Below are 11455 nucleotides of genomic sequence, written 5' to 3' on the forward strand. Positions count from 1 at the left end.
CTTAGAGCCTAGTCTCCATTGGTGTTGGACCAGATGACGCCAAAAGGCGTATCATCATCAAAGTTGTTTCTTTTTGTTTGCATTTTGACTACTTGTGTTGTGGTTATTGCAAACATGATGCCTTGTATAAAGGTGTCAGTTTTTTGTACCAGTTGAAAGAGTAAAAACCTACTACTATGGTTGGATATAGTTGTGTGCATGTGAACTTGTACATGTACAGACTTTTTGTCAATTCACCGCTGGATGAGGACTTCCCCACACAAGCCTTGCAGATTGTGGTGGTTATTTGACCATACTTCACCACGCTGGCTAAGACTGCTCGGTGAAGGCGGGAGCTCAGACGCTGGGGCACTGTCCTCTACAAGAAGATATTTTGCTCCACTGACCCTCTATTGACAACACAGTCCTGCTGCAGCCTACAGCACCTGTTTTATGCGTGATGGTCGACCGTCCAAACACCATACAGGATCAACCCTACTTAGCTCCAGAGAGTGTGCCTATGTGCGTTCGTCCGTATTCATCTTCTTGGTTCTTTCGGTAAAGTCACGTAGAATTGAAATAATAAAATAATAAAAATAAAACATAATAAAATAATTCTCAAGACGTTTCGGCCACAACGCAAGCAGCCGTCCTCAGGTGGAGAACAGGTCTGTCGAGAAGACAGAGTCTGAATGACACACCCCAGGCTTGGAGCGACTATTTAGACTTCAGACTGTCTTCTCGACAGACCTGTTCTCAACCTGAGGACGGCTGCTTGCGTTGTGGCCGAAACGTCGTGAGAATTATTTTATTATGTTAAATTTGTATTAATTTATTATTTCCATTCTACGTGACTTTACCGAAAGAACCAAGAAGATGAATCCCTGCAGTCACGAAAGCTTTAAATCGAAATTCGTCCGTATTATCACTGCGCTACAATTTACGTTGCGTATATCGCAAATACAAGGCCTTCCCTAGATCGATTCAGCCATAAAGGAGTACTTGGCACGTTGCCAAAACACCAGCACTGGGCAGACAAAAAGGTGGCCGGGCATCGCGATGCCAGCCCTGGTTGGTGCTCGGTAAGTGTATACACTTGCCCCAACAGCCTGTGTAGGCTACACGGGTGGTCTTTGTCTTCGTACTGTTGCAAACCAATCGTAAGATGTACTTTGTACTTTTATTTTTTTCACAGTGTATTTCTAGATAGCAGCTGTAACAGTGGCCTGGAATTGACACGGCCACCTCGGGGAGAGCTCATCCCCGTGCTATGTGGGAGGGCCTTGCAAATACAAACCCTCGACGGAGACATTAAATATTTCTCTGTGAACTTTACAGATTCCACATTGCCTAGCAAAAGTGATCGATGTTAAGAGTGTGCACGTAGTTTTTTGTTGTTGTGGCAGATGTTTGGCTTTCCCTGATGGTTTTTGAAAAACCATTAAGAAGCCACCCTGTTGGAGACGCGTGCGTTTTTCACATTGAATTTCAAGAATCGCTTTTCTCAGACACAAGTTTCACTCATCACATTGCGCCACAGGTGGGGGGGGGGCTTTCTTCACCGCAGCTCGCATCGTTCATCATCACCATCAACCTCTGTCAATCCACTGCTGGTCGAAGGCCTCCCGAAGCCTCTGACATCTCTCACGATCCTGCGATGCGACGATCCGCCGAACATCTGCACACGCGATGATTTCATCGCTTTGTTCTCTTCGGTGGACGTTCTCTCGTGCGCAATCAGTTCCCAGGCGGACCACTCCATCAATATTCTTGACCGTCTGCCATCAACCCCCGCACCTCCGATTAGCAAGGTTGGCTCCGACGGTGCAAAAGAAGTTCAACATACATACACACGGAATGACGTGCCCTGCCCAAAATCGCTTACGTTCCTAAGCCTATTCATATTCTTTGGGTCTTTCGGTAAAGCCACGTAGATAGAAAAATAATTAAAATAATCACAATATCACGACGTTTCGATCGCAACACAAGTAATCGTCATCAGGTGAGAGATGCTGAAGCAGGAAAAAATATATACCGAAAGACCCAAAGAATATGAATTCCTGGAGTCACGAAAGCTTTAAGTCAAGATTTAGCTTCCTTAGCCTGTTGTTATCCGCATTAATTCAGGACATTTATTGAAACATTTCAGAATATATGTCTTGCCAAACTCGTTATTATTGATTGTGCCCATATAATTATGGGTCCATACATGTCATTTTCTTTGCGTACAAAACTTTCATTTCACAAGCTGCCTTCATAATATTTTCACTCGCGGAAAAGTCGCCACATATACACGACAGGAGCCTCGTGACTCCATGGCACATTTCACACAAGGCACCCATAGACTCTTCAATACATTCGAGTTCGTTATGTATATCGCGCCAGACAATCGCCTTTCAAAGCACAACATCTCACTCCTTTCTTTCTCTTCACACAATTTAATATTGCAAGTCATCTGCCTCCTGTTTGTAATTTACCATATAATAATAATAATGATAAATATGTTTTATAGTGCAATACGATATTTCACAATACCGTATTTCTCTGAACTGAAACTAGTATGGATTTGGACCAACCTTCAAGCAGAGGTATCAGATTTCTTTTATTAAAACAGTGTTAGAAGATTGCCAATATAGCGAGCAGTACTATTGTCCCAACCATTGTACATTTTATTAACTTATTTAAAAAAATTTGTAAATCCAGTGTCGGATTGAAGTGTTGGTCACGGGGGTTGTTTCAGCATACTTCACCACGCTGGTCAGCGTGGGTCGGTGAAGAGGTGACGCCCAGGTCTGATTTATATAATCACTCGTCACTGATATTATTATGCATGACCCGGCATCAAACTCAGGTTTGCTAGGTTCATAGTGCAGTCTATTAGCCACTGCGCTACCACATTGTGAAACTGTACCACGTACTCTTTGGTATTTTCGGTAAAGTCACGTAGGTAAAAAATCAAATAAATGAAAACGTCGAGATTTAATTTAGTTGTTTTCATTTATTTAATTTATTTTTTTACCTACGTGACTTTACCGAAAAAAACAAAGAGTATGAATTCTTGCAGTCACGAAAGCTTCAAATCTAAAACTGTACCACGTTGACAGTAATACAATGTGTCTCTTATTGGATGTATGAGGCTGACCTTTCCATGAATAGTTGGGGTACCACGGTGGCGAGATGTTAACTACCTCTCCTGGTATACAGAGACTCTGACGCCTGTATATTTGGAGTTTGCGTGTGTCCCCATCGTCGCATGGATTTTTCTCCGGGTCCTATGGGTTTCCCCTCCACATTTAGAATCAACATGCGTTTAGAGTATTTGGATGCTATAAATTTCCACGTGATCAGTCACTTCGTTCGGTTATCATTTGTGGCCAGGTCGCTTTTGAAAAAGAACTACATCGCTCAGTAGGCCTTACCTGCTGAAATTAAACATGTAATCGTTAATAGTTAGTTGTTCATTGTGGTGATGCAAACAACCACCCGGCCACTCTGTCCATTGTCCTCACAAATCGTGTTGGCTCTCTCTGGCATGTTGCCTCTTGTGAATTTAAAATAACACATCTTGTTTTACTCTTTGGTTCTTTCGGTAAAGTCACGTATAAAGAGAAAATAATAAATTAAATACTAACATACGATGTTTCGATTGCAACACAAGCAATCGTCATTAGGTATAAATGAAATAGAAACACAAATCTAGTATACTTAGAAATGTAATGCTAGTATTTAATTTATTATTTTCTCTTTATACATGACTTTACCGAAAGAACCAAAGAGTAATTCCTGCAGTCACGAAAGCTCCAAATGAAGTACATCTTGTTTTGTTGTTTACATATCAATAACAAAAACACATGAACGTGCGCCTCAATATTCATTCATTTAGTTATTTCCCTCGCACGCGCACGTCTTGAACAATTATGAGCGCAAACCCACGCGGCGCAACGTAAGTGGACGGACTTTCATGAAGTGCAGATTGGAGTTTACGGGGATGACCGTCCAATTCCTCCTGTAGGCTTCACTCGTCTCTGCCGAAAACGCATTATGCTGTAAGATTTTAATAGGAGTAGGCTATTTGTTTAACAAACCTGACGGATATGGCCCAGTAATGAATCCTAATAAGATGTGAAGCCAGGCTGACCTAGACGCCACGAGTGATTCATGTTGGTTGGATCGTTATCGCTCCAGGGTTTGTGCACCACGGCAATCAACGGGGCCTGGCCATCGCGCTCAAAAAACGATCAATTAGCACGCCACCGAAATGGTGCGCGGTGGCAGAAAGCGAGCACACAGCGTTGGTGTACGATGATTTTTTTCTGCAATATTTTGCTGTCTTTTCTTGGATTTTCTGTTTGCACTTAGTCACATATTCACTTTAAGATGTTTTTTGTTCATGTTTTTGTTTTTTGTTTGTTGCTGTTGCACCCGATTCAAGAGCCGAATGGCTCACAGGGCTATACCTAATAAATGAACTTGAACTTATTATTACACGCTTTTTATTAACTCACTCTGTCTGTTGTTGTTGTTGTCGTCGTTGTTGTTGTCGTTGTTGTATCCTCAAATCTTGTAACTCAATTTTAACCCACTTCCCAATGTGGTATCTACTGCAAACTTGTTATACTTATGTCATATTGATGACAATACTATATTCTATTTTAAAAAAAATAATTTAAACATTCTTTTTTATGTTATGTTTCAGCTTGGGTCTAATTATCCACGGGCAACTGACGTTGGCTGTAATTGACCACGGTCCCTCACGTTGTGGCAAGCTTCGGGGCCACTTTCTGGAGTAGTGGAGTTCTGCCATTACTAGTACATTTCATTAAAGCGTGTTTAAAAAAAAGTGTTTTTAATTATTACTTATTTTATTCATTTCTGAAGAAGATGTCAGTGCAGTAAATGCAGACGATATGAGTCTGGAGACAGCTTTCTATTGCACGTGTCCGTGGTGGAGGCTCGTGAAGGACGCTACTGGGCAGTTGGAGGCAGTGGCCCTCCAACAAGAACGGAGGGCGGAGGAGCGACGCTCACAACAACGAGCGGAGCGCTGGGTGGCTAAAGCACAGCAAGTTGGCACAGTAGGGGGCAAAGGTGGTGAATCAGCCAGTCGTCTCAGTCAACCTGTGGCATCTGGGTCTGCCCCGTGACCTCCTGCCAGCGGGCGTTCGACACTTCACGTGGCCTCAAGGTGCACATGCCTGGCACAAGCGTCGTGGTGACGTCACCGCCACTTAGTGGCAAATGGTGGTTGTTGTTTAACTTATTTCGCACGGTTTGTAGTCAATTGTGCTAATCGGAGGTGCGGGGGAGGGGGTAGAAGGATAACAAACTAAACACACACAAATTGCCATTATCTGCCTGCCCGCATTTTCCCGTGAGTGTCCTGGATGTGAGCGCATCGGCATTTGCTGTGCAGTACGCTTTTAAAATCCGGAACAGAAAAGGAAATAAGAAATAAAGATACCTGTTTAAACTCAATTGTTGCAATAACCACTTATCTTCTTTGGAAGCAGGTGAGAGATCATGGAGTAACATATATGATGTGTAAATGGGCAGGCTGTGTAATATGAGTGGGAGCCATTATAATTCCTGTCTCTTGAAATGGCCATGAAGGATGTAAGTTCATTAGTTAAACCTAATTGTACTCTAATCACTCTGCCTAGTTTTAGAAAATAAAAATGTCACCTGGCTTTATTTTTAATGTATAAAAATAGTGAATTAAAAATGTATGAACTTGATAGAAAAATTATACTGCAAATGCTGAATGGCGGTGTATTAGATTAAGACACTAATACAATTTATATATATATAAAATCATAGGCCTTTGTTGACAATATTGGTCCTGCTGACGTAATGATCCTAGACTAAAATCAGAGCTGACACTTTGGAAAATGAGACGCCTCAAGATGTAGCAACTGTCACGTCTCATCACACATTCGCTGCTCTGCTCCACAACGCGGACTCGACTGCCCCACCATACCAGTCTTGCCAGTAGTTTGCACTGATGTTGTGGTATCACCGCATTTGTTTGTGCTGAGCAGAATAGCCGCGCTCGTGTTTACAGGCGAATTAGCACACTCCGGGAGAGGACAACAGCATTGCACAGATGTAAGAGATGCGAAAAGGAGAAAGCTACATAATGGGGCCCTCTTTGCCAGTATCAAAGTATGAAAAAATAAGTGCTAAGATGTTCAAACAACAAATAGAAACCTTTTGTAAGGAATCAACTCTGCATTAAACACACGTACTTGTGTCTTTTTGCATGTTCACCACAAGTACGTGTGTTTAATGCAGACTTGATTCCTTGCTAAATGTTTCTGTTTGATGTTAGGAACATCCTAACACTTCCTGTTTCATTGCAAGAAAGGGTGAAACCTATTCTTATATTTTCAATGAATGCTGACGACGCAGCACTGCGATGACTCCGCCACGCCACTGTTGACAGAAGGATCATCCACGAGAGGGACAGAACCCCTCTGAGAGGGTTTTTTGGCTGATTCTTCCATGCCATGGCAGATGCCCTTGAAAGAGGTGTGAGTACCCTCATTTTACCCCATCACACGATCGACTGACTGTGCTGTACCCATTTTATGCGGGCTGGGTGGACAGAAGCCGGGGGGTAGGGGGGGATTTAAGAAATGCGCACCACCCTTTCAACCGTCGTGCCTGGAGGCCGAACCAGCGAACCTCTGGATTGCAAGTGTCCAGTCTGCGAATCGTTACTCCACCGCGGCAGCATCCGTGTAGGGGACAAAGATGAGAGAATTGCAAGGAAGGATTGGGACAAAAAAACCCACACAGCACTCACAGGAAGGAAAAGAAGCTGCAATTTGCATAGATGCAATGTGACTAAAGCTCCTGGCTGTGGGAATGACCCTTTATCCCACAATAAGCAAAAAAGGTGACTTATTTAAACTGAGAGGTCTTATGTGAAGTGTTTGTTTAAATGTGACTTTACTCTTTGGTGAACTTTTTTACGTGGTGTATATAAGAGATAAAACAAGATGGATATTACAAGTGCAGTGTTTTGGTGGCATGAGTTGGTGGATCAAATGTATATATGTGAGACTGTCAAATCCGTTTTGTTGTGAGATGGCCTGGCAATGGCCGGACAGCAAGTAGGATCAAAACACTTCTTCAAGGGAATTGAAAAAAAAACATCCCAATGAAAGATGTTTCTAAAACAAGTTTTGAGACTCAGTGAGGAATAGCTAGATATATAAATGAATTAATACATTACATAAATACATGACCTCACTATTATTATGATGTGTATATATTGTTCAAATATGATAACAGAATCACAAGTGAAACATATACAATGTGCGTTCTGCCCCCACCCCTTTTGTGTTTATTAAGAATGGCCAACCCTCCGATTAGCATGGTTGGCTATGTAAGGTGTGAAGGAAGTTTAAACATACATACATTTTCCAACATTGGACTCTGTAATGATGGATGTGTACGATATGAAATGTCGGGCAGCATGTTTATTGATGGGACTATACCATGAGCCAGAAAACGTGAATAAAGAAATGACATTTTAAAAAGTGTGTGTGTGAAATGTCAAACGACAAATATAGTCTGTAAGTATTGAGCTTTATTGCTCTTGACGATTTTACTTCAAGGGCAAAGATTAATTTCTTACTGTGGCACATCAGACCAGAAACAGATCACCAAACTTGTACCAAACAAAGACAACTTCAAAAGCCACCTAGTCCCATTTCATGTTTCTTATGTGTGTACAAGAGATTTAAGCTGCTGTGGTAATACCAGAATGCCTGGTGCATTCATTGTGTTTCTTACACGTTGTGGCTGTCATGGTGACGGCTCACTTTCCTGCAGAGATCAACTATTGATGTAATTGCTTTGCTGCCTTGTAAGCTCCGAATAAGGCTTCCGATATTCATATCTGTGAATAACTATTTTCCAGCAAAAAGACAAATGCAATCAAGACATGCTTGGGTGCCCTCTACTAATGTGGGCCACTCTGCATGTAAAAGAATAGAAGGATTTACACTCTGATTAGAGGCCAAATATTCCACAATATTAAATATTGCTTCCTTTCCCAAGACGTCTGGCCAGCATTGAAGAGGAAGCCAAAAAACAGAGGATGGCTCTCTAGAGCTGCCGTTAGTAAAGGGGTTTCTGCCAGCAGTGGCATGAACAAGCAGTTGCAGGGCTTCACATTTACCCTTTTTTTAATTTGTAAAATATCGCTCACGTCCAAACTCTGACACAAACTAAGGCCTCGCTGCAGGTGATTCGATAGAACACTCAAATTACACTTCTGACTTAACTATCTTTTCCTTAATGTTTTTATTATATTTCAGTAGGAGCCTGGTATAGAGCGCAAATCGCGACGTGGCGGGGGGAGGAGATACAGAAACTCCGCAGACACAAGGCCCCTGAGTTTAGAGGCGGGTTGGAGATTGGGCCCGCTGTTGCCCCACCGAGTGGGGACCGCGAGTGGGGTGTCTGTACTTTTATGTGGTAAGGGGAAGGTGAGGGAACAAGAGCTGAAGCGACAGGGTTGGAGGGAGCGAGGGGAAGAAGTGGGGCGGGGGGAAGGTGTACTTATAACTTAACTCTAGATGCTTACCCCGAGTTCTCAATACTCTGATAATGCGTTGTCTTTGAACTGTGCGTGCGCCTTTTGGCGTCATCTGGTCGAAGACTAGGCTCTAAGAAAAGTTGTCTCTGGTGTGGACCAATCAGTTTCAAGGACAATGCATAAATTATCAGAGTATTGTTTTTTGTTTGCATTTGACTGCAAGTATTGTGGTTAATGTAGACATGATTCCTTGCAAAAGGTGTCAGTTTTGTTGCCAGAAAAAAGGGGAAAACCCCTATTAGTATGTTTTGGTACTGGCAAAGGAGGCCTCATGATGAATACTGTACAGTCTGTTAAGTAATAATACTAATGGAAAGGGGAAAAAATAATGTTTAATATGCCTTTGGGTATTTCAGAAATGTATTCCAGTAAATTGGGTTGACTTTGGTATTAAACCAATGTGGTAAAATTCTGAGATGCCACATTCTGTTATGACAGTGACCGGAGGGGTGAGGGAATGCAGGGTTCAACGACCATCATTGCCACAATTAGCAATGCTAAATGAACACGTGCTTGGTGCATTTTACATTGTATAAACAGAATGTCATACTATGTTATTAAAAACAGTTTTGCTGGCTGGCTTTCATGTCCAAAGGGAGAGAGGGGCAGATGGATGGCCCCGTCCGAAGAACGTGCGGGAAACGAGTTATTAAATAAATACGTAAACCTGAATTCTTACTTTGAAATACATAATGAATAACACGATTAATATAGGACATCGCTAGAAGGGATGATGGCCGATGGTGAAGAACAATGATGGCGTGTCAGCCAAAGAGTGGAACACGTCTGACAGTACATCAACCAGGGAGATGGAACGATGAAATCAGCTTTGCAAGGGGGGTGATATTGCAGCATCGCAACTGATGTCGGCAGCTCAGGGATGCCTTCATCCAGCAGTGAATCGACTGTGGCTCACGATGACAGGGAGGAATGATGATTATATTACAATTATGATCGGTATTAACTGTTGTTTATGCAATGCAAACACACCTGTCATGAATCTCTCATGAATTTCTCAAGCATGACAACGTATTGCATGCATATGAATACAATGTTTACAGTTAATCCACCATATCAAAGCAGGTAAGCCTAGAGCAGGCATCGACTTCAAACCGGCACAAATCACTAGCTGCACTTGTTGGGGCCTTTATTTGCACTAAATTCTCGGAGATACAGGCCCGTTTTTTTGTTAGAGGTTGTGATCTTTACAACAAAAAAACACGTTTTTTTTGGTGTGCAGCAAGCTTTAAAAGGGCCTTTGAATTAACAGAATATTCCACTGGCATGCAACCACAGCCAAAAAAAAAGCCACTTTTTCGCCTTTTAGCACCGGCACTGTGTTTGCTCAATCAAACAGCATTCCTTCTCCTGTGCAGGTCGTGGGGTTTTTTCCCCCTTCATATAGCCATGCGAATTTGATTACGTTTTGGCACGTCAACATGTTGTTTCCATTATCAACACAAATTATGCGGCGGAATGTGGAGCTGACTCCAAAAAAAAATGCACAATTGCGGCTGATTAATTTCATCCTGGCTTCTGTTAGAAGCCAGTAGCCAAGAAAAAGGGGAAATGAAAAGGGGGCCTCTTGACCACAACGTCAATGTGGTAACACTCGGTTGCGAGCGCTACATTTTCATGCGGTTATGTTTCTTCATTGTCAGATGCAATGATATAATCAGACTGAATTGATGAAACCCTTATGCGCGGCTCAAACGCGGTGACTCATGGGAGGTTATGGAAGCAAATTGAGCATGAAACTCATTGACTTGGCATCATCAGCGCAACCGACATGGCCTCGTTTGTGTGCTTGCATGTTTGTATGTATGTCCGTGCGTTTGCGCGCGCGAGTGTGTGTGTGTCATAGGGGGAGCGGTAGTGTAGTGGTTCATCTTCTTGGTTCTTTCGGTAAAGTCACGTAGAAGGGAAATAATAAAATAATAAAAATATTACATAATAAAATAATTCTCACGACGTTTCGGTCACAACGCAAGCAGCCGTCATCAGGTGAAGAACAGGTCTGTCGGAAAGACAACGTCTTTCCGACGGACCCCCTATGATTGTGGCCGAAACGACGTGAGAATTATTTTATTATGTTTTATTTTTATTATTCTATTATTTCCCTTCTACGTGACTTTACCGAAAGAACCAATAAGATGAACCCCTGCAGTCACGAAAGCTTTAAATCGAAAAGTGTAGTGGTTATCACGCTTCTCTATGGACCCGGCCACCCAAGCTCAATTCCCGCTTACAACCAATATATGAACCGGTCTGCCCCCCTCCCCCCCTTAGGTCGACTCAGCCTTAAATGGGTACTTGGTGCGGTGTGTAAATGTCAGCACTGGGAGACAAAGGTGGTCGGGTGTGGTGTTGGCCACCCACCCGCTATTCCGGGGGATCTTTGCCTCTGCGACTAAGATAAGCGGTGCTGTTGTGCTTATCACGCTGCACCATGGTCCCGGCAAGGCAGGGTTTATTCTAGGCTGCGTCAAACACTGGGGGGGGGGGGGGGGAATTGTATCCTGAAACTGATGTAGGCTTCCTTTACGTTGACTCGGCCTCAAATGAGAATTCAGTGCACTGTGTTAACATCACCACTGATCAAATGAAGTCTGTCAGGTGTGGTTTAGACCACTCCCAAGTTCCATGAATGGCCTGCAATCAGGCGCTCGCTCGCTCAACTTGACCCGACAGTGCTCATTGCAGGCTCGTAGCACGACATTGATCATCATGCTCGCGTCACGTCCATCGATTAGTTCGGTGTATGAATCGATGTTTTCCTATTTGTATGCACAGTACTCTGTCATTTCATTTTTCACTCAATATCTTCTAGAAAGCTATTATTCAGCTGTCTTGGAGCAGGCGTTATCG

Source organism: Lampetra fluviatilis, chromosome 8, assembly GCF_964198595.1.
Source record: "Lampetra fluviatilis chromosome 8, kcLamFluv1.1, whole genome shotgun sequence".
Taxonomy (NCBI): domain Eukaryota; kingdom Metazoa; phylum Chordata; class Hyperoartia; order Petromyzontiformes; family Petromyzontidae; genus Lampetra; species Lampetra fluviatilis.